The sequence below is a fragment of the Amyelois transitella genome, chromosome 8 (genome assembly GCF_032362555.1).
Source record: "Amyelois transitella isolate CPQ chromosome 8, ilAmyTran1.1, whole genome shotgun sequence".
NCBI lineage: Eukaryota > Metazoa > Arthropoda > Insecta > Lepidoptera > Pyralidae > Amyelois > Amyelois transitella.
In genome coordinates this window covers 8,999,880-9,022,714 of record NC_083511.1, presented here as the reverse complement: position 1 = coordinate 9,022,714, position 22,835 = coordinate 8,999,880, and the positions used below count along the sequence as shown (strand labels likewise).

Here is a 22,835-nt window from a genome sequence, read left to right as displayed (position 1 = left end):
ATTATTTATTTCAGCTTTTTTGTGGTTTTTTATTTACTTCACAACGAATTAGTATTATTTTTTTTTCATTTTTCATATTGTCGCTGACGGAATTAAATGAGCATTGAAGCTACAATCAAATAGGTCAACATTACAATGTTACGAACAATGTACATAAGAAATTATGATTTAGAAGTGTACGAGTTTAGTTAAGCCTAGACATGTTACCACATCATTTTCATTCCATTAGCTTTCCGAACTTCTTGATAGGAAGAAGTTAAGTCAATCAGTCAAACAAAAGAATGATCGATTATATACGAGTTGCTTGTCTCATAATAACACTCAATTTAATTCGTCGTTCATCATTCGGTTGCTTCCATAAATTGCTATAATCGATTATGAAAAACGGCATTCAATCAGTATTTTAAGTTAATGAAATTTTAAAATTGCATTTGGTATTGAAAAAAAAATCAATTGATTCAAAATTGCTACAAAATATTTTTTTGTTTGCCTGTTGTACTCTCCCACTATCTAATATTTCTATTCTATTTCGACTACCTAGATTTCACTCATACCAAGACTGATTGATGATTTTTTGGAAAAAGCATAGTGTTCGTTTTCTTCGAAGTGCGCTAAAAGATTAAAGATTTAGTTCCAAAGTATTTATTGTTTATATTAAAATGGATGTTAGAGAATTTTTAGATTTAATAGCTAAATAATAAGTATAGCAAAGTGGAAACGACTAATCAAATAAGAAGTGGAGCGAGAATAATAATATAAGAAAATCATCTACAGATTGATCGTGTTCAAATTTGAGGATGTTTAAAAATGTCGGCACCGGCGCAGCTTTAGTCAATTTTCAACGAGATAAAACATTTTCAGTGTCGGAATGTTTGTGAACTTGAAATGCGTCGTGAAAGGAAATGCACTCACTATCCAGAGTGGGTGAAACATTCGAGCTGAGGGTTTTACGACGGGCTCCTCGACAACATTGTTTTAATGGCACAAATTTTATGATGATGTAAGTACGAATAAAAAGACTAGAATGCGAGGGACGTGACAAAAATTTAGTCTGGATCGTTAGCGCGTAACGATTGAAATTTTCATGTTTTTTTTTACGTTATTACCAACTTTCACCGCGCTATAATTAAATACCTTATGTCCTTCTTCACACTCTATGCAATAAAATATAAATCTATAGTTTAAAAGGTAACGAACAATCAAACTCACTTTTGCATAGTAGTATGGGTATGGATAAAACCGCCAAACATAATGATGCGGAAATTGAGGGTGTTAGTTTAAGTCTTAAGATAAAATCATTGAATATATAATTTCATATATATATGATATGAAATCGTTTCGCTAATAGGACTTCCCTGGATAAGACTAGCACGGCATTAAGTCAAAGCCACGAAAAGGAGGCCTATGTCCAGCAGTGGACATAAAACCACATAAGTGGGCAGTTAATGATTCTTAATTATACCATCATCATCATTACGCTACATCATCATGATTATTTACTATAAACCCAGAATTAAAGAATCTTAAACAAAATGTTATCTTAGCAAAATTTGGAATAGCCTACAAACAAAGAGGAATAATAAAACATACATAATTCATGAAATGCTTCGGTTACCTTGGTATTGTCACGCCTATATTATGGTGATATAAATGATTATCATAATATTTTTTATCAAGAGTTAAATATATATCTCTTTCTATTATAACAATGTCGCCTATTTACATTTTCAGCTTTGGGAATGACTTAACATAACATCATGTAGGTATAAAATAGTTCATAAAATAATTTATTGATCAAGTTCTGTAGTTATTTATTACATGAAACAGTATATTCTGTTCACACAATAAACAAGAGCTTCTATTTATTTCGAAAAGAAAATACTTATATGCTTTCATATTTATATTACTCTATTTAAAATCAGTACAGATCTAAACTTACTGCGATATTTTAAGTAAATATCTAGGCTAGTCATATTATGGTCATTGACGTCATATCAAGAGCGAATTATGATCTAATCTACAAGGCACTAGAATGTCCACCCAATTTGAGTATAGTACGTGATGTCAACACATTATATGCTCTGACGCCACACTTGTGAGAGATTATTTTATGAGCAATATTAGATCCTTAGGGTCGGTAAAGTAGGCGTAAACACGTGTTTCGGACAAGTTAGAAAGTTAGGCAGAACTAAACTTCTGAACTTAAGCATTGTCTGAGAATTAGATAAACTGGGGCTCTTTTTTATACGTGTCTTTCGAACTCTTTCTTTAGACGGAGCAAAATTTAGAGGTTTAAAAATTCAACGGCCATAAATGGATATTTAATTTTATATTTTCGAAAAACGACTTCTGACATCCATTTCCCAACAAAATGATATGTTAAAATGAACGAAAAAGGAACACACTCATATTTAAAAAAAAAAAATATAAAAATCTTGGTCTAGACATTTGTAAAGGACGTTGCGGAGAGTAAATTTGTTAGAATACAGTTTGACAGGTTTTTAATTTTCTTAGTGAAGTTCCATTTTATTTTATTGTTCATCTTGCATTGAAGTTTACGAACTCATCAAGGAAAACAAACAAATAATTCCCTGAAAAGAAAACACCGCGTTAACAAGGAACATAACGAATTGCGTGTATTTATGTAACTTGTTAAATAGTTTACGTTAGAACTTTTACAGCAATTGAATTAGTAGGTCCTAAATAAACGTGAAGACTCCGGTTATCATTAGCGAAAAGCACCTGAGGATTTGTTTCTGTAAAAATTATCGGCTGTTTTATGGTCTACGTGTGAAATTTCAGCAAAATTTAACCTATCAGTAGTAACTTAAACTGATGAGCTGATGAGATGCATGGATCGTGGCAGATGGAAAGATTATCTGCCTACCTCTCTTGAAAAAAGCATGATTTTATGTATGCATGCATGGTGTCGTCTGTACGTCGAAAGATATTTCAGACACCTTTTATTGTATGCGTATATACATTCAAATTCGATATAGGTCCAATTTCGCATTGAAATTCCAGTACAAATATATATATATATAGGTTTATCAAGTTATCCACTTCAGTTTCTCTCTCCGACCAGTCTCGACCGACCATGTGTGAGATATCCTTTAAATTGTTTATCGAAGATACAGCAAACTTACTCACGAATGTTTATAGAAAATTAAAAGGAAATCTGTCTTATCTTGGATCTCTTCCTAACTTTGAGGTAATTCGAAGTTTCAAAAAAAATTAAGACGCCTTGTCAACATTTGTGAATGAGGGGCTTACTTCATTACCTATTCAGGTAATGAAGTAAGCTAGGCTATTTATCATACCTACAATATTTCTATTAGCGTACATTCAATTAAAATTTAATCAGCTCTACGCAGGACGTGTGCTCACAAATTAACTGAAATGTATTCACCGTTTGACGCATAGCCTAAATTAAACATATATTGGAATTGTTAATCGTTTAGTAACAGTACGTTTGGGGAATCTGACTTGTGTTACATTTCTGACATTAATGATTGATTAGGATATTGTGATGGCTTCATCTGTTGTTACGGATTTAAGCTCATACAGCCACCTCCCGTCCTGGTTACATTGTCCGCCGTTTGATTGGAGTACCAAAGGCTTCACTTCAGAGAAAATGTTTTGGAATTGCACAATTTAATCCTCTCGCACCTTTCTAAGGGACAAACCTAGCGTGGTCTCTAGATACACCTAATCTTTAATTATGTAAACCTCCAAAATTTGGATGTCCCTCGTCTCCCTGTCTTTTTTTTTTCATAAACCTGCTAAGAATTTTTCGAAATAAGAGTGAATAAGTTTTGTTTGAGCTTTTGCGTTTATATTAAAATTAAATAAATTTATATTTTGTTTTGTGAAAATTACTTTATAATTGTCATATCTTTTGATTTCACAATATTGGTTGACGTCGAATAAATTACTTAAAACCAAGTTTACATCCGCTTCCATACCTTCCTATTGTTTATCGCATCAAACGCTCAAATTAATTATGCACATTAAATAATATCCATAAATAAAAATTTTGAGGGCCAAGAAATAAAATTTATTTATACCAGTTTTTGCAGCTCTAAATATAAATTTTGACGAAGTAGATATTTTGAAAGAACATGTTGTTGAAAATTCAAGAATGAATAAAAACCGCCTATTTCACATTTTATTACTCACATGTATTATGTAAAAATGATGTGAGCAACTCGTTAAAGTCGAGATGAGGGAAATAAAAACTGTAAAGATTTCTTGTGTCGTAAAAATCCTATTGAAACTTTAAATAAAAAAAAGGTATTGTAAAAAAACCTAGGGCTAAAAATAAAATTACAATCTATACTCGACAGTCACATATATATATAGCTTTTGCCAACGGAACAGTATTATATATAAAATACAATTATTATTTATATGAGCATATTACAAGAAAAAGAGATTATATTCTGTGTACTAAAAATTTAGTCACAAACCGTGTGAAAAAGCAACAAAAACACATCCTTACAAACTAGTAGAAGGATTATTTTGAATTTAAGAGGTGTGTATAATAATAATGGCGTCATCTACAGTAAGTGAACAAAATATAAGTTTTAGATGCCACAAAAGACTAAACAACCTGAAAGTTTGCTTACCACATCAAGTATAAAGACATAATTGATAACGTATTATTTGAAGTAACCATACATTAGAGATCCATAAGTCTACATTAGACTCAGTAAATTTGGTAACGTATCTCTTACACCACTTTACTGGGCAAACAGAATGGATACATCTATTAACATTGAAAAGGGTATAACATAAAAGAAATGTATTTTTGCTGTCACTTGTTAAGACAAAAAATAGATATTGTTATGATTATCGAATAATTTTTAGATTAACTTTGTATTCAAGTGACTACCTGTTGCCCGCGACTTCGTCTTGCGTAAAATTTCACTGATAATTTTTCATCCTACAGTAAAAAGATATTATAGTCTTCCTCAGGGTCAACTGTATCTCTGTATCAAATTTCATCAGAATCGGTTTTGTGATTTAGCCGCAGAAACGTAACAGACAGACAAGGTTACTCCCATTAGTATTAGAAGGAATTTTATAGAGAATGTTTTGCAGCGGGACAACTTACGAGTATCTCTAGCAATGTTCTACCGTGATGTAGATGTCCTGCTGTGCCAAAGCTTTCCCTATCTCCTTCAAGACATCCCTATTCATAGACTTCTTCAACCATTCCCCAAAGAATGCCCGCAGAATATCTTAAATCAGATCACCTTGTCCCTGGTCTTCCACTCTTCCTGTACCTTTCTATGGGAATCCAACTGGTAGCTATATAGGCCCACTTTTCTTGGTGAATGTATGAATGGTAGACTTGGCCCGCAGATTTAAGGCTTGTCTTTGTGTTGTAATCTACTTGAGGATCCTACCACGCATAGTCAACAAAAAAACCATACATGATATCATCACTTTAACATAACATAACATAAAAATCACGCCTCTATCCCGGAGGGGTAGGCAGAGACTACCTCTTTCCATTTGCCATGATCTCTTCATACTTCCTTCGCTTCATTTACATTCATAACTCTCTTTATGCAAGCTCGGCGGTTTCGGGTACTTTTGACCATCACTTTTTAGGGTTTAAAATATAATACTCACAATATAAATCTACGTAATATAACAGCTGAAGAGTACATTGTAGAGATCAAAATTAATGTTACTTACTACGGATACTTTAGAAATAAATAACAAATTCGAGATAAAGCACGTTCTTATTCAACGGCTGTTGAACTTTTAAGATTAAAGATATTAAATTCAGGAGTACTATAGTTATTATTTAGTATATAGCTTAAAGCGCTATTTATACCTATAACAAAAAGCGTCCAAGGACAGTCGCTTCATGAGAAATTTTATTCATTCATTCAATCATATAATCACGGCTATATCCCTTGCGGGGTAGACAGAGCCAGCATATCAAAAGACTGATAGGCTACATTCAGGTGTTAGGCTAAAAGAAGAATCCCAAGTTTATAAGCCTTAGTTGCCTTTTATGAGATCCATGGAAAAGATATGGAGTGATCCTATTATTTTTATATTGGTGCCGGGAAATATTTAGGTAAAAAATACAACTTTATGAACCTTGCTTGCAGTTGTCAAGGAAATGATTAAAGGAAAAAGCATATTAAATTAATGAGATTAGAAACAATGAGAATATAACCGGGAAAATATAACGATAACAATAAAGGAATCGAAAGGCTAAATAAGATACGGACAGGCAAATACGTACCTATCAAATGTTTACTTAACAAGGAAAATCGAGTCAATAGCCACAAGACTATTAGATCATGCTTAGAAGATGACGATGGCTTACTAGTACATCGCCTCAAAGATGATTCCCAAGTTAAAAAGCGATTTTTACTTAATTGAGGTTTACAATATGTGCGGAAATGAAAACAGCATAACTCACGTTATATTTTGTCAAATCTTTCTTTAGCTATGCGGACAAACTAAAACGTAGAATTAATGATTCTTAAAAAATAAAAGTTTTTCCTCAACTGAACAACCTTCTATATAAAGGCTCACCTTTTCCGGATCCATTTCGAATGTCACAAACATGAATCTTGTTCTTGATCTTTCAAACGCTTCAGTTCGGAACGAAATTCGTCTGTCAGGACATTGTGATGTTTGCTTTGGTCTCGCAATTAACTTGAGTGTATATAGGAAGTGATTTACTTAGAAACTTTATTTTTTAACGCAGCGTGTACCTAACATAGTAATCGTTATAATACAAGACTAGACTATGTGTACAGATTTATATTAGTAAAAATTTTTCCGGCTGAATTTATCCGAAATTTTGTATATTTTATACAATTCAATGAAAAATGTATATTTTTGCTCAGGTTTTTTTTAAGGCTTTAACATATAGTAAAAGTAAATTTTAGGGTGAACGCGATTGGTCGAATTCGCATTTGGCCCACCAACTTCGCTATAGATTCTACTAATCATATTGGGAATGTAGATATATAATTTATGTTCGTATGTGACTTTAGAGATACCCAATGTAAAAATAATCTTGAATGAAATTTTGACCTATCAATCTTTTTGAGTCTGTTGGCTCTGTCTACTCCGACGGAGACGTGATTATATTTATGTATGTGTATGTTAATTATTATTATATCTAAAAATAGTTCAATTACTCCTTATTACTAATCCTATTGTATTAGTATGTACGCACCAACAGCAAACATCACTCCTGCCTAATTATCTGAAGGAGGCTCTCAATAGACCACTTTACTCCAATCAATTATTGCAAGCCATCTCATGTATTTGCATAGGTATAAGTGCGAAATTTTAACTACACTTATTGACAAATCGATCAATTTGGGTGTAAGTAAGTTTACTCCGAGTTTTTAAGTGGAATAAAAGCTGAGCAGATTTTTTTTATTCTGCAGAACAAAAATCACCTTGAACTCAAAATAAAAAATTAAAAAATCAGAAAAAAGGTGAATTCGACTAGTACTTATTTTTCGTCAAAGAACAAAAAAAAATGATAGTCATTTCGAAATTATGTCCATTGAATGGTTTGAAGATATATAAAAGCAGGACACCCAATCAGTTTTTGACAACAGAAACATAAACCTCATTTCCTACTTGTATATGATCTAACAAAATTCTTTTGAGTGATTCAGTACCTTCAGACGTAACCATTACTTATTCATTAAGAGTGTTCGTTTGCCCAGCCCACCTATTTGAGGCCATTTTTAATAACAAAAAAAGTAATTTATCATAGTGTAGGTATATTTTTAGATTCCCATTTTAAATTAAGTTTGAATTTAATTATTTATTGTAATTGGGTAAGTTTTCATTCACTATGTATAAAAATGACAGCAGAGAAGCAAGTTGTGGAGTTTCTACATTTTCCAAACGTTAACAGGCAAAGTTAATTTAGTTTGGGCCATCCGAGGCAGGTGGCTGCTAAAAGCTCATCCGAGGGAGAGATCTAATAAGCAGAATTGGAAGCTAACAAGCTCGCACCTCGCTGCACAAATAACTTTCAAAAATAATTGCTAATTATTATGAGAATTACACATATTTGCAGTTTTGACCTTCCGGGAAGAGCAAAATCTATTCATAGGTCTTGTGATTCATAAATATCAGATCCATGAATTATTTGGTTTATTACATGGAAATAAAGCTATTCAAGATCCCTTAAAAATGGTTTAGCAAAAGTTTGGACCTGGTGGTATATTTGGCGTATCGTTATCATAACCTGAAAATCATTGGAATTATAATTATCATTTGTAGAAAACTTTATTTCATTTCATACAGTTTTTTTAGACACCGGGTGTATGAAAATGAATCAAATAATAAAAATTCGTTTTGCCTGCAACTCCTTACACAGAACGGTCCTATTTTTCCGTTCCCTTTGAAATATCTGGACAATACGTTAAATGTCCCTACACTATGCAAGGAGCTTACATTTAAAAGCTTGCTACGCTAGAAACGTTGTCTGTCTGCCAAAATAATCATCACTCAATGACAGTAGAGAAATCGTATATTCTTTATCTGAACATATGCCAGATGACGATGACAATAAAAATAGCACAGACTAGTAATATTGACCTATTCCCTGCGTTACAGCTGAGCTAATGGGTTACTGGGTCAATAGTAGCAGAACCCATGCCGTTATAGGCTCCATTACACTAGAAATGTTTCAATAAATAAGATCGCATGAATGAAAACTTGAATGTAATGGTAGATAGGGGATTTTAAACAAAATGTTTAAGTACTTATATTTGTTTTTCTTCAGACACCTGATATAATTATTAATTTTAGTTTTTAGATTGATCGTTAACAGTTTAACAGTCGGAGAATGTTTACCGAAATTCTTACGAATGTAAAGTTTTGCGAACAACGGAACAAAAAAGTTATGATTAAAAGTTGCCATGAAACTACGGCATTACATACATACATGATTTTAATACTAGTGATTTCTTTTGCTAACCTTTGGAAACTAGAAGAGTGATAAAACATTGAATGTCTAAATATAATGAATGTAGTTTAAGAATTCCACAGGTCCAGGTAGGTTTTATATATAAATTTCTATAACTCACTTATTGAAGTGAAAAGTCTTAATAGCAATATATTCGTGAAGAAACGCTTATAATAATGTCTTTACGTTGACGAAGACGCTGCGCTTATGAAATGTAACGTTGTTAAGCTAAATTCAATACAATTTCTTAGTATGTAAGTAAAGTGGCCAAAATGTGTACCAAACGGGGCTTTCTTTTGTCTATATTTTTTCCAATTTTTCATTTTAAGAATTTATTTTTTTTACTTTAAATCAGATTTAATGAAAGTATTTTCAGGTACAACATATACAAAATGCGTAACGTCCGTGGAAGGAAAAAATATTTCACAATTTATTATTTGTGAAACCTGCGTAGGTAGTCATTGCGTTTCCTTTCTTTGTCTTGAAATTACAAATACAAATAAGTAATTGAGTTATGGAGACATTAGAAAATAAGTTTATCTTGATTTGACTTGATGAAAATGCATCAAACGGAAAAAATAAATAAATTTACAACTGTTAACGAATATGTACATTGAAAAATTACTTTTATCTGTTACCTTGTAGAACAGATTTCACATATCATCGTTTTGCCGCCATCAATCATATACGGGAGGTCATGGACCCTCTGGAAATGCTAAGTGACGAGACAGCGATTCTAGCGATGATGAAGTATGATTTGCTTGATTACGCAACCGGCAACGTTACCAGCATAGCAACAACCCGACCAGAACAAAAAATTAATAAAATATTACTTTAAATAATCCAAAGAATAAACAAGCCAAATTTACTAGCACAAAGATACATCAGAAAATCGACGCCCGATCTCATATCTTTTTCTTCTAAACTTATAGAAGAGTCTAGAGATTTGGGATTCTCTATGAGGTTTAGGTAGGTAAGTAAGCGGTAAGCGGGTAAATCCACAAGTGAACCCTAGTCATACGTTACTAAGTAGTTGAGAGTAAAAAAATGTGTAGAAGAACAAAAAAACGAAGAGATGGCGTAGTTGTATAGTCTGCTGTTTTTTTTAAATAAAATATTTACAAAATGATACCCGTTTGCATATTCTATTTTTACAAATTTATACTATAGAGAGCAAACTTTGGTTTATTACCGGCAACCAGTCACCGGCAGTTTCTGAGCCCGGAATCCCGAGGGAATGCGTCTAATATTTGTTTCCAACCATTGTAATTTCCTTTAAAAAATCTTGGTTTTCTTTAGCTCATTTTTGCTCATAAATTATGATTTTTTTTTCCAAATAAAAAGACGTTATTGTGTAATAAGTCTTCTTTGTGTACGAGTGGGTGTATGACTTATACTCGTAAGTATGTTATGCACGCCCTGGTGTTAAAGATTTTAACTTACACGGCTTAACGTCTTCCTAAAACAAATTTCAGAAGAAGTACTCTTCTTTCTTATTAGAATCAGAAGACCGAGAGAGAATGTTGCCAAATAAAAAGTTAAAGTTATCATTATTAAAAAAAAATCATTCAGTGATATCATCATGAAAATAAAATTAAATCAACTAATATTTTCATATTTTTGGTTTATAATAAAATAGGAATCTGCATTATAAAGTGTACCAAAAATAAGGCCAGTGTAGAAGTACTGCTTTGAAATTTTAATCTAAGCATCATACAATTTACTCAAACAATTTCTCGGGCTGGTTTGTTTACCGTACTGTGCGATAAGATTTCTTTATTCTACCCTTGTGAGAGTTTTCGCAAAACTTTTCTTTGTAAAGGCTTAATTTCGTGTATAATCTATGCACCACTTATAATTAGTATTTGCAATGGATGTAGATTTATATTTTAAGAAAATAGCAAATATCTGTAAAAGCTGTAAAACAACAGCTATTATAAAAATAATTTTTAAAATACTGTCATATTATTTGCAATTTTGCATCACTGTGAAGCAAAAGATGGGGTTTGCATAAAACCAAATGCAGCTGAATTATCACAACTCATTTTCTGCAAAACAAAACTAAGAAACTAACACTCGGCATCAAGCCTTAGGCATGATTTATGCAACTATGACGTCCAACTCAGGTCGAATGGCGTCGGAAAATCAGAGCATTACTATTGTTTTGTTTGCACTTTCCAATAATGCAAAGCTGAATAGACTATTCAATTCAGAACGCCGTCTACAGCCAACAAGTTCCTGAATAAAGTATGAACAGGCTACTTGTGAGCCTAACGACTGAGTGGAGGAAGACAGAGGCGGATTGGGTTTAAACAACCGTCAATTAATCATTCTTATAGCTTTACCATCGATCACGTCATGTTTCATTTAGTTCATCTTCCTGAGATAGGTAAGTATTATATTTTACGTAATGTTTTTTTCTACATATTTATTAAATATATGTATTGCTGTAGGTAGTTTATGTTCTACATTATTCAATTAATTATGACATGAATTTTGCATTTATGCATTCTATCAGATTATAACTATAAGTAATTCCAATTTTTACAGCGCGTTTGAAATCATTAACAAAGTATCAATTAAGCAAACCCTTAAAAAAGTGAAAATTTGTTTTTATTTTTTTACATACCTACGTATGATCACGTTTTCCTCGAGGTGTAAGTAAAGTTTAAGAACATCATTCTTATCATCGAACCGTCCTCGGTTTCGTCTTTCAAATAAGAAAGAACTATTAAAACGCTCTCAAAATCCTCATCGTTTTTACAATAAAAATGACAGCACGTCGCTCATTTTCCAAATTTCATTTGAAATCCGCCTGGCCAATGTAGGAAAATAAATAAAACTTAACATTAACCTAACCAGTGTCATGACGGCGGTCCCATCTGGCGTGGAGCGCGCAATCGGACATGGCTTTAGAAGCCCGGGGAATCCCAAATGAATCAGGTGAGATGAAACTGATCGGATTTTGATACAATTTACGCCGGGAATTCCTTGTAGAACACGGGACATTATATTCACCATGAGACGGCTCAATCATTTTTTGTTAGTGTAGGTCTTTTTTTAATAAACAATCGCTACTTGAAATTTTAAACCAGTCTTATTTCGTTTTTTTTACGAATTATGTAGTGCTGTATTATTTATACTACATATTAGTTTTAAATTGGTCATTGATTTGGTAAAACATATTATTCACGGTCCCTTAATAATTGATTAAATTTTCGTTTTCAACTTTGTGAACAAAATAATGTCAAAGAGAGAAAACCAAATGCTTAAAAAAATAATGAGTAGCCAAATAATAAATAAATACTCCACATATCTGAGATCAAAATGTCCAGTTCATGAAGCTAATTTTATTTGAAAGGACCTAATATACTAATTATCCTTCGCATATAAACCTTCTAAATTTAACCATAATTTTTACATTTTATAGTAATATTTTCAGTTAATAAATTTTTAAACTTTCTTTCCTTAATAAATATCAGTGATGTAGACAGCCGATTATATGGGAAACTTGATACGCGTGTTTGTAATGAGCTACATAGATTAATCTAGCGCCTATTTTAATAAAACCAGGCCTAGTTCACTCGTGACACTGCTTATTAAGAGATAGGGTATCAGCTAAACAAATATTGTTATCTGAGCCTTGATTGGGGGCAGTGCGGTAATATGATTAGGCTCACTCACATTATGAGACATGTAGTAAGTACTTATTGAGACTAGTTTGGGAAATGTGTGTTTCCGTGCCTGTCAGGATTAACACAAGCAAAGCTAGAAGTACTTTTATGATATACCATGTAATATAGTGTAGTAATTATGCCGTTTTTGATGAATATTATAAAAATTAAAACTGACCGATGTATTATGTATCTAATGGAAGACAATATGTGATTTATAGAATATTTTTTTAATAATATACAAAATGTCAGTACTTGCATCATGCGGTAAATATTGTTTTTTTAAATGTGTTCGGCTTAGTCTAACTTAAAAACTAGCATACAAATAACTTTCCCATCTCTGTCAAATCTAAACCCATCCTACTACTATTATAAAGGCGAAAGTTTGTATGGATGTATGGATGTTTGTTACTCTTTCACGCAAAAACTACTGAACCGATTACCATGAAATTTGGTATGTAGGTAGCTGAAGACCCAGAATAACACATAGGCTACTTTTTATCCCAGAGTTCCCGCGGGATTGATAGGGTTTCCATGCGGACGAAGTCGCGGGCGGCCTCTAGTAGTAAATATAAAGTTATGTACCTAGTACAAAAATACACTTTGTTAACACCATATCATGTTTCAAATAAACACTAAAAATTCATAGCTTTCAGATGAAATTGTATAACATTTTGGGAACTTAAAAGGGAATAAATTCCCGCGGCAGATTGCACGTTTCATTCCCAATATTACCGAATACGTTCCCCAGCGGTTCTCGGCATTTGTACATTTTTATCACGCGACAGTCGGCTAGCATAATGGGAGAAATATCGGAAAAGTATCATTTTCGACCTTTGGAAGGCAGGAATTCTAGAAATTTTGCATAATTTCGATACATTTGCACTTTTGTTGAGAACTGTACTGAAGCTTCATAACTCGCTTTTAGCAAGTTTTATAGGATTACTAGAGCCCGCCAGTGCCCGCCAGTGCTTACGTGTAACATAAAATCCCACAAATTTTCATTCCCGTTAGAATTTTGGGAAGTCTTAGCACACAATAGGAATTCACATGACAAATTTCAATTTCCTTGACCCAACGGTTTGGGCCTTGCGCTAATAGGTCAATGAATGAGTCAGCAATCACTTTTAAAAATTTAAGATCCAGCTCTACTATACTCTTACTCTATACTCATTTAAAACACCAAACAAATTGCAAATTGCATAGCATATAATATGAAATGAAATGTTTAAAAACAAAAAGAGTTAAAACTGTTTCTAAAATGTTTTCATTTTAAAGCGAATAAAAATGCAAGCATGAAACATGAGTTGGAATGATAAATTTTCCCAAAGCATAATGAAATATTTAATTTTCAAGAGTTAAGACAAGCGACCTTTGACTAGTCATGAATTTTATTTGGGATTTAGAGTTTCAAAGTTTATTTGACTAGCTTCAACTTCCGATTTTTAGAGCGTCATTATCCTTTTTTCTACGTTGGTATAGCAACAATATTTTACAAAACTTTATAAATAACGGTTTTAAGGTTAAAGAAGAACCCTTTTTTTAAGCCTTTCAATTGGATTACAAATTCCGTGCAAAAAAGTAAGAACAGCTTAAATATCTCATTTCATCACTTAATAGCGACAAGTTAAACAAATATCAAATTGAATTAACTAATATTGCATATTGCAGTTCTGACAATTAATTTCACGGGGAATTCGATAACAGACCTAATTAACGTAATGTGTAACTGGAAGTGAATGTGACGTGACAACTGGACGCGACTGCATACTGTTACGTGATAGCTGTTTTTATTAATACAAGGGATGAATCCCCGTACATCAGGGCCGGGTCCGGGACGCGGACGGAACGTGTTTTGTCCGGAGCTTAAAAAAATATCGGTACATATCCATCATATTTTTTTATCACTTTCTTGGTGACCGATACCGATTTTGCCGACGACCGAGACACGATCAGTTAGCGCAATACCGTTTGGATAACGCGTTGCAAAATCTAATTCAATGGTTAACCAACGGCCCGGTAACTATAAGCAGAATGCCAAATTTGTTAAAAATTGACATTCAGCGACGATTACGATCCAATTCGAACATACTCGTATGTAAATTAGAATCGGGCCCCTGAGGTCTATTCACGAAGCTTGATCAGGCAAATGTCTTTTCTGTCCCTCTTTCAATCTCTTTGGTTATCCGAAATCATAAAGAGAATTCGTGAATAGGGTCTGGTCTAAGTGAGAGCTGCAGACAGACATCAGGACATGACAAAATTGTAAGGGGAACCCTGTTCATTACAAAATTGTTTGTAGGTACGAGTAACTCGCTCAATAATGCAGCAGGCACCTCTTGTTAGAAAAAAATATTTATAAATTTAATTATTTGCAGCCCGCCACATAATAAATTATTCATTCATTCATTCAAAACTTCACTCGTAGTACATACGGGACCACACCTGCAGAATTGTATATTTTTAATGGTGAAAGAAATTTCATAATTGATTCAGTATTTCCGACAATTAGCTCTTACAAATAAAACAACATACATTCAAATTTTTGTTTACATCTTTTCAAAATTAGTAAAGAAGTATAAATAAAACATCAAGATACGAAGGTATTGTTCAAATTTGCAACATCAACTTTCCTTGACGTATCAAACAAACATTGCCTGATAAATAAATCTTGCAAGAGATTCCACCGCGTCCCAAATGAAATGGAGATGAAAATTATAACCAAACATGTCTAAACGAATTGATAATGAAGATTGATGCGGGAGGTATAAACAAATGAATTTATTTTGTTCCTCTTTCATTATTACGTGAATGGTCTTTTTATGATGAGTATTGTTTTAATATTCTATACTTCCTCAGCGTAGAATTGTAATATCACACAACATTTTAGAGTTCCAATTGGTATTTGTGTTTGAAAATGGGACTTTTAAAATATGCATACCAAATTTCATGAAAATCGGTCCAGCAGATTCGTTGTGAGTGTCACACACACAGCAGACTATAGGATTTATAAGTAAGAATTGGTAAGGTTCGTGGGTCTATAATACTTGTATTATTAGTAAGAATTAGTAAGATCTGTAAGTCCGTGGGAATTCCGAAAACCTTTATTTTAAAGATACATACCTACGTCCTTTAAATGTGTTTGTTTCTGGTCGTTTCTCACGTTTCGCATTTTCGGAAGTCTGTCATTAAAACGCGGCTTTTTATTTTTAATATGCCTTGTTGTTTTAGATAAGCAATTTCCTGGACAAGCATTAAATATGACTAAATAAAAATTAATTACGTTCTTGTGTTGACTTTAATTACCTGTCTGTTTCTTCTTAGTTTTGATAATTTTATGATATTTTGGAAATGTAATGGTGCTTTTAAACTACAGGTTCTATACAAAATCGTGAATAAAACTCCCCTCTGATTTTTGTCGTAAAGTTTTATGTATAGAAATTTAAAAAAAAATCATTGTTGAGTCAGTATTATGCGTTCCTGTTGCAATTAAATATACTGGTAACCTTTTCATGGACAATGATTCATTATTTGTGCATGGCAATGTGTGAGTGTAGCTTTTATACATGCCATGGTTGCAACATCAAATCTGTAACTTACTTTCATGTTTCGTTCGCTAAGTTTTGTATTTCAACAATCTTGACGATAATCAATCACATCTATATCCCTTGCAGGGTAGACAGAGCCCACAGTCTCGAAAAGATCGATAGGCTACGTTGGGCTGTTTGGTTTAATGATAGAATTGAGATATAAATAGTGACAGGTTGCAAGCCCATCGTCTTAAAGGGAAAAACTTGTGAATACGGGACATTCGTGAATAATATAGGTTTTTGTTTCTCGGACCACAAGATGTGGTCTCTGCCTACCCCTGCGAGAAAGAGGCGTGATTTATGTATGTATGTGTGTGTTTATTACTCGGATCCAGTTCTATGTAGCTTTAAAAAAACCACGTTCTTCCCTGTGGTATGATCTAGCCTTTTAACAGTTCCCTTTCCAACATACCCATTCACACTCTCTGTGTCTCCAAATTTACAAAACTGAGCCATTTAAAATCTAAACGTGGTTTCTTGAGGAAATTGTTTGATCTTTTGTATGTTTAATTACGTACTACCTAATTAGGGGTTAAAAAGTGACAGTTCGTATATTTTGCTATTTACAAATGTAATTTATTGAAAATATAACATTTTAATAAATTTCAAAAGCAGAACATAAATTATATACAACTTAGCTATGAGCTTAGTTGATTCGAAAGTACTCATAATCTTATCAATACTTGCTTTAAATGTCATATGTATGTTATGGTACTTATTTAGAAGTGATCACTTTCAGCTTCAAGTGTTACATTAATGGACATAATAAATGTAACAATTTGGTCTAGAAGAAGAGCCTTGTTCCCGATAATTTAATGTCAAACACAAATTTCTCTCACTGTTATAATATTTGTAACAAATATGCCAAGTTTCATTGGTTGCCTCACACCAATGATATTATATTTTCATCGCTTTAAGAGAACGCTTTGTATTGTTTGTTTTCGATACGGCTCTGATTGAATCTCCAATGTTTTCTAATGAAAGTTGCTTTACTTCAGAAAAACAATGCGTTGAGACGTTGGTATTCATACTTCTTTTTTGTTCCTATCATATTTCGATACAAACCCCCATTGTTATCTTAGTATATTCCCTAAACGCTCTTTTAGTTTAAACAAATTTTATTCGAAAAGTTTACGTTATTTATAATTTACGTTCGTCCATATCTTTAGGCAACCTGTCACTATTTGAATCTCAATTCTATCATTGAGCCAAGCAGCTGAACGTGGCTATGTCTATTTTACAAGGGTAGACGTGATTGTGTGTGTGTGTCTATGTATCTTATCTTTACTTTTTACATTAAGACGAAAAATAAATTTTTGTAACATTTAAATCTTAAAGTGGACGATTTTGATGTTTACTACTTTGTTATTGTGAATTTCCACGGGAATGAGGGTTTATATAGGAGCAGAAAGTTAGACACCCTTCGTGTTTGTAGCTAGATAAAATTAATGGTTGCTCGACTTGTCAACGGGGAACCAATTTCGGAAGTCTCATTATCATAAACAAAGTTGCTTTTATTTCACAGATGTTGTTCCTTGACGTTGATGAAGCAGTGATACAAGATACATATACATTATGTTCCAGTTCATTCAAATTCTTTATTATTTAATACAATGTATCACTTGATGATGTAAAAATTACTTAAATTTCAAAACGCGAGCGTAGAAGAAGCGACATAAAAATGACTTTTTTTATAGCAAAGTCAATAAATCTTAAATAATTTAAACATATATAAAGTATGAGTATGGCGCCGTTAATTTTCTATGACCGAAACTGCGTGGCGCAGTCCTCAAATGCAAAAATAATATTTTAGAAATTTTAGATGCACAGCTTTATACTTTGCCGGAACTATCCTACCATCGTAATGCAAAACACTAATTAAAAGTTATTTGTCATTTGTCGCACGGAAAAACCAACCCCTAAAATGCTTAGTAAAATGAAAATGCTTCGGATTATTTCGTAAATTAAATTCAAAACATTTCAGGCATACAAGAGCCAACCAGGTTGTACCGTACAGATGAAACTTTCAACAATATGCGGTCACAGATAATTTAGGTATTGATGTGAGAGTGTTAATGAAAAAGGTGTGTGGGAAGACCTAGACGAATTAAGGACATCCTGGCAAAAGGTCAGGTCAAGAGTGCCCGAAACGAATGTGGATTAAACAAAAGATGTATGCAGAGAAGATGAAGCTTTTGTGTATGCATGTAGTAAATTAGAATTTATTTCCCGTCCCCTTGGGAATCCCAAGGAACTTGCATGGTAAATTTCAGCTTCCCTCGCTTAGAAGTTTTGGTTTTATTTTATGCGGCAGTTAATTAGTCACTAAGTAAGCAACAAGTTTATAACATTTCAACTATCATTTAATTTAATATATATTTCTCATTTCTGTGTTTAAATTTATTTAAACATTCAGAGTATATTAAATGGTCTCTACATTGGCCCATAATGCAACTTTATTCACTTTTATTCCTTCGAGCGACCGTAACATTGTTGTCTAATATTCATGTTTTAATACCCATCCAGCATGACACAATTATGTTTTAATTTAAAGAAAAGTTTCGTAGTTTTGAGCACGAACCATAAAAGTATAGTTTAACGAGTTTCGACTTCATGCGGCGGCGTTCATAATAGCACAATCAGACCAAGTTTACAATGGAAACTTTTTGCAAACTTAACAACACGTAACAACTGTTCACGTAGCTCGGATGTCAAATTAAAAGTTTGAGCGCTCAGAAATTTAAATACCAATCCGAAATATTTTTAATGACGTGATACAAGCTAAGATCTTTGAGCTCTCAATAGCTTGACGAAGCAAGATGCATTAAATAAATAAATATTATCTTAAAATCTTCTCCCATCTAGATATCGGCCCAGGCATTTGCTCTTGTAAAAATTATAGGGATTTCTCTCTTGCCTTGGCTATTACATCTCTATATTTTAGCTGTAATCTTTTTTATAAGATATTTCAATGAATTCATAAGGGTAACAATTAGGTACGTCGTTCAAAATACGGTATCTGGACCAGCTGGGGAAGCAAAATATCATGAAGATATGGAGGTATGGACTGCACTGCTTTGTTAAAATTTTCATTGCCCCATGAATATAAATTTCTCTTTCCTCCGGAGAGGATTCGAAAGTCCACTTTTGACCACAAACCTGGAGTGGGTAAGTCAGATAGTTACAAAAGATAGTTCTGTGTGAACTAGGCTGTACTGTTACTAGTGATTTAATCTTCTTTGAACTACTGAGTTAAGTACACTTAATAAGTGTCAGGCTACTTAAGAGCTATAAAATTGTTTTCATTAAAGTTTTCATGAAAGATACTAGGTACATTAAATATATATCCATCCAAATATATATCTATCCATCAAAATATATCTACTATATTTTGATAGATTCGGAGTTGCTGTTATTTTCTGTATACTATTTATACTGTCGGTATACCTCGCAAGGGATAAAAACGTGATTATATGTATATTTGTACTATTTACAGAAAATAAGTACAACTATTTTTACTATTAAGTATAATACCCGGAAATAAGTACATCCTGACATACTCACAAACCTACAAGTTGACAGTTCCTGAATGAGCAGTAGCAATTTTTCATACAGTAAAATCTTCTGCGAAGCGTCCATGGAATAGAATTTGGTTCAACTTTCGTGCCGGGCACTATAGACTATAAACTTTTTAATTGAAACATTAGAAATGTTTAGAACCTCCAATTATAAACAGCTCATATTGATATTTTAACATTCTTATGTATTTTAAAACCAATGTTTTTTCCACCTGAATACTGCGTAATTTCAAGAGCTTTAATTCACAGCTGAAAATATGAATAACAAAACTCTTTGTCCATATTTTTCCGTTGTTCACACAAAGAGTTCTGCGTGAGGGAAATTATGAAACACAAATAAAACTTTGTATCCGAGATTAGGGGATCCAAGTTTTAATAAATGTATTCTAAGAGTAAGCACCCGAAAGGCTATCGTTTGCAAATAACAGCGGTAAAGTATTTTTGCAGTTAGAGGTTTTGAATTTTACACTAACATCACCTAAGTTGTCTGGAGAATACGAGAATGTTTAATTTATAAAAGAAAAGGAAGTTATGCCTGTCATGTCACTGGAATAGAAACTGAAACCCTGAAGAACTTGTTGATATACATTTTTTAAATTTTTTTATTGAATGTATCGCAGTATTCACGTTTTTGATTAAGAGGAATTCTAAAATATAAATCTAAAATTAATAATGAATACAGATTTTTTAAATATCGTAGACTAATAAAATCTTTTCGAAAAATTTGTCAATGCACGCGATTAAAAAAAAGACTATTTATACGTTTGTATTTTAGAAGTATTTATAAATATGTATTTTAGAATGAGATAATGTTGCAAAGAACAAATATCAATTCACATTCGATTACTTTATCGTAAAATTATTTAAAAAAACAGAGCTTCATATTCCACCTTCCTCATCCGACATATGAAAAAGAACCTTAGGAACTTAAAGTAAGAGGATCTTGTACTTGAAAACTTACTTATTAACTCATGATGTTCCAATTGCTGACGAAAAAAGAAGCCTAAGTTGTAATTTGATATCATCTTTAACTACCGCTCGAAAGGGTTGAATAAAAGAGTTAACCGGTTGTTTAAAAGGAATTATGTTCTTAGCCCTTTGATCCGAAAAGGAAAACAATGCCCTTTGTGACTATAATTTGCATTCCTTTAACACTTTCCGAGATAAAATTTAATTGTAAAAAAGGTTTCTATTAAATTTATTATTTATTGAAACCTTTTTCTAAGGAGTTTTTTTCATATATAAGAAAGAATTTTCAAGGATATTTTTATGATAAATTTTAAATTGTATTTGCTTATGTCGACAAATTTCAAGCATATTTAAAAAAAGCATACTTAACGATCAAGTATATTTTCGCACATGTTTAGTAGTAATAAAATCAAAATTATTTGGGCCATTCCATAACTTTGGTGTCAAATGACATATTGTGCATACAGAAAACTTATCATCAATGTCCATATAAGGAAGTTTCTTTGCAACTAATGGTTTTTTGGTCACAGATGGTAAAAGTACCCTGTTAAAGGTGTATATAAAATGAAGTTCATAAGAATATTGTTATCAAAACCTGGATATATGGAAGAAAATCCAATAATGGTTAAGCATGTTCATTATCGATTGCAGATTTCTTTTTATGATTTTTTCGTTTTATGACTTTATTCCTTGAAAAACCAGTGTTAGATTTGAAAAATATTTGAAAAAAAATGGTTTCTATTTTAGATGGAATTTTCTTTATTTTTACCTTTCCTTAATACGTATATATTGATACGTATAATAGCCTGTAAAAGTCCACTGTTGGACTAAGGCCTCGCCAGAAATGGGGGATCTTACCCATAGTCACCACGCTGGGCAAGCGGGTTAGTGACCACTAAGCTACAGAGGCCGTCTACACATTTCTCAATAAAAAAACGATTTATGTATAATTCAGTTTTAACAGCCATTACCGATTAAAAATGAAGATATTTACGAAAACAAAGTAGATTGCAAGTTATTTAATTTTTCAAAAATTTTTAAACCCGAAGCCCAAGGCAAGAACTGTTTTGACGTGAAGCAATTAAATTTTTAAACGAACTTTTAAGTTTCAAATTGTCTACCCACCGCTTTATAAAAAACATAATAAAGGTACAAGTGAACTTTTTAATATTATTTTTACTGTAAACTCTTTTTCCAAATAAAAAAATATAAAATGAACGTCGTAATTTTTTCTTGATTTAAATAAAATCCTTTTCTTCCACACCTTAAACAAATAACGTACATACAAATAACTTTTTAAAAGTTTTGAACTGTTCAAACCTTGATTTACCTGTTCATAGAGTCGTGCCTTTTTTGCGTTACACATTTCGTAAAACCTTTTTATATCAAACTATTTAACTTTTCCGAAAGCTTTCTTTCACTAACCTTACGTCAGTCGTATAGTTGCTTTAGGACCTGTTTAAATACAAAACCTTTCCTATATATATTTTATTTTTATTTTTCTTATACCTGTTTGTAGTGAAAATTGTAAAACTTTTCGTTAACTTTTTAAAACTACACTTACTTGGTAATGGAGACTTGGGTCTGATGCTGCAACGTTGTAAGCTCGGAAGCTGCAACAAGTGTTGTGCCGCGGCCGTCGAAGCCTTCTCTTATATACGTAGGGCGGGCGCCGCCCAACGCCGCCCACCGCCCTAATCGCTCAACGCCACTAACATAGTTTGCATTCCAATTTTCGCGACTCAAAATTAGGACTCATGATTTTGGATGTAACTTTTAAAAGTTTTTTATCTACAGTATATGATAAAAATACATACAAGTATAGTATTTTTTTGTGCATAAATACATACGATCTCTGCATACTTCATTCGGTTCATCCACTTTCATAACTCTCTTCATGCTAGCTCGTTGGTTGCGAGTATTCTTGACCTGAACTTTCGTCAGAACGTCCTTAATTTGATCAAGGTACGTTCGTGTAAGCTTCATTGAACTGCGGACTAAATTAAAATATAATAATAAAGAACGATTTTATGATTCATATTTACTATTC

At 32.5% G+C, this 22,835-nt stretch overlaps 1 protein-coding gene across 2 annotated transcripts in view; it reads right to left on the bottom strand.

The window, feature by feature from the left end:
- The window catches only part of LOC106135551 (diuretic hormone class 2), a 58,983-nt gene extending 36,581 nt beyond the window's left edge, over positions 1–22,402 (bottom strand). For both annotated transcript variants that reach the window (XM_013335909.2, XM_060945419.1), the window contains exon 1: positions 22,350–22,402. The gene's annotated coding sequence lies outside the window, so the exon portion shown is untranslated. The remainder of the gene's footprint in view (positions 1–22,349) is intronic.
- Between the last annotated feature and the right edge of the window lie 433 nt (positions 22,403–22,835).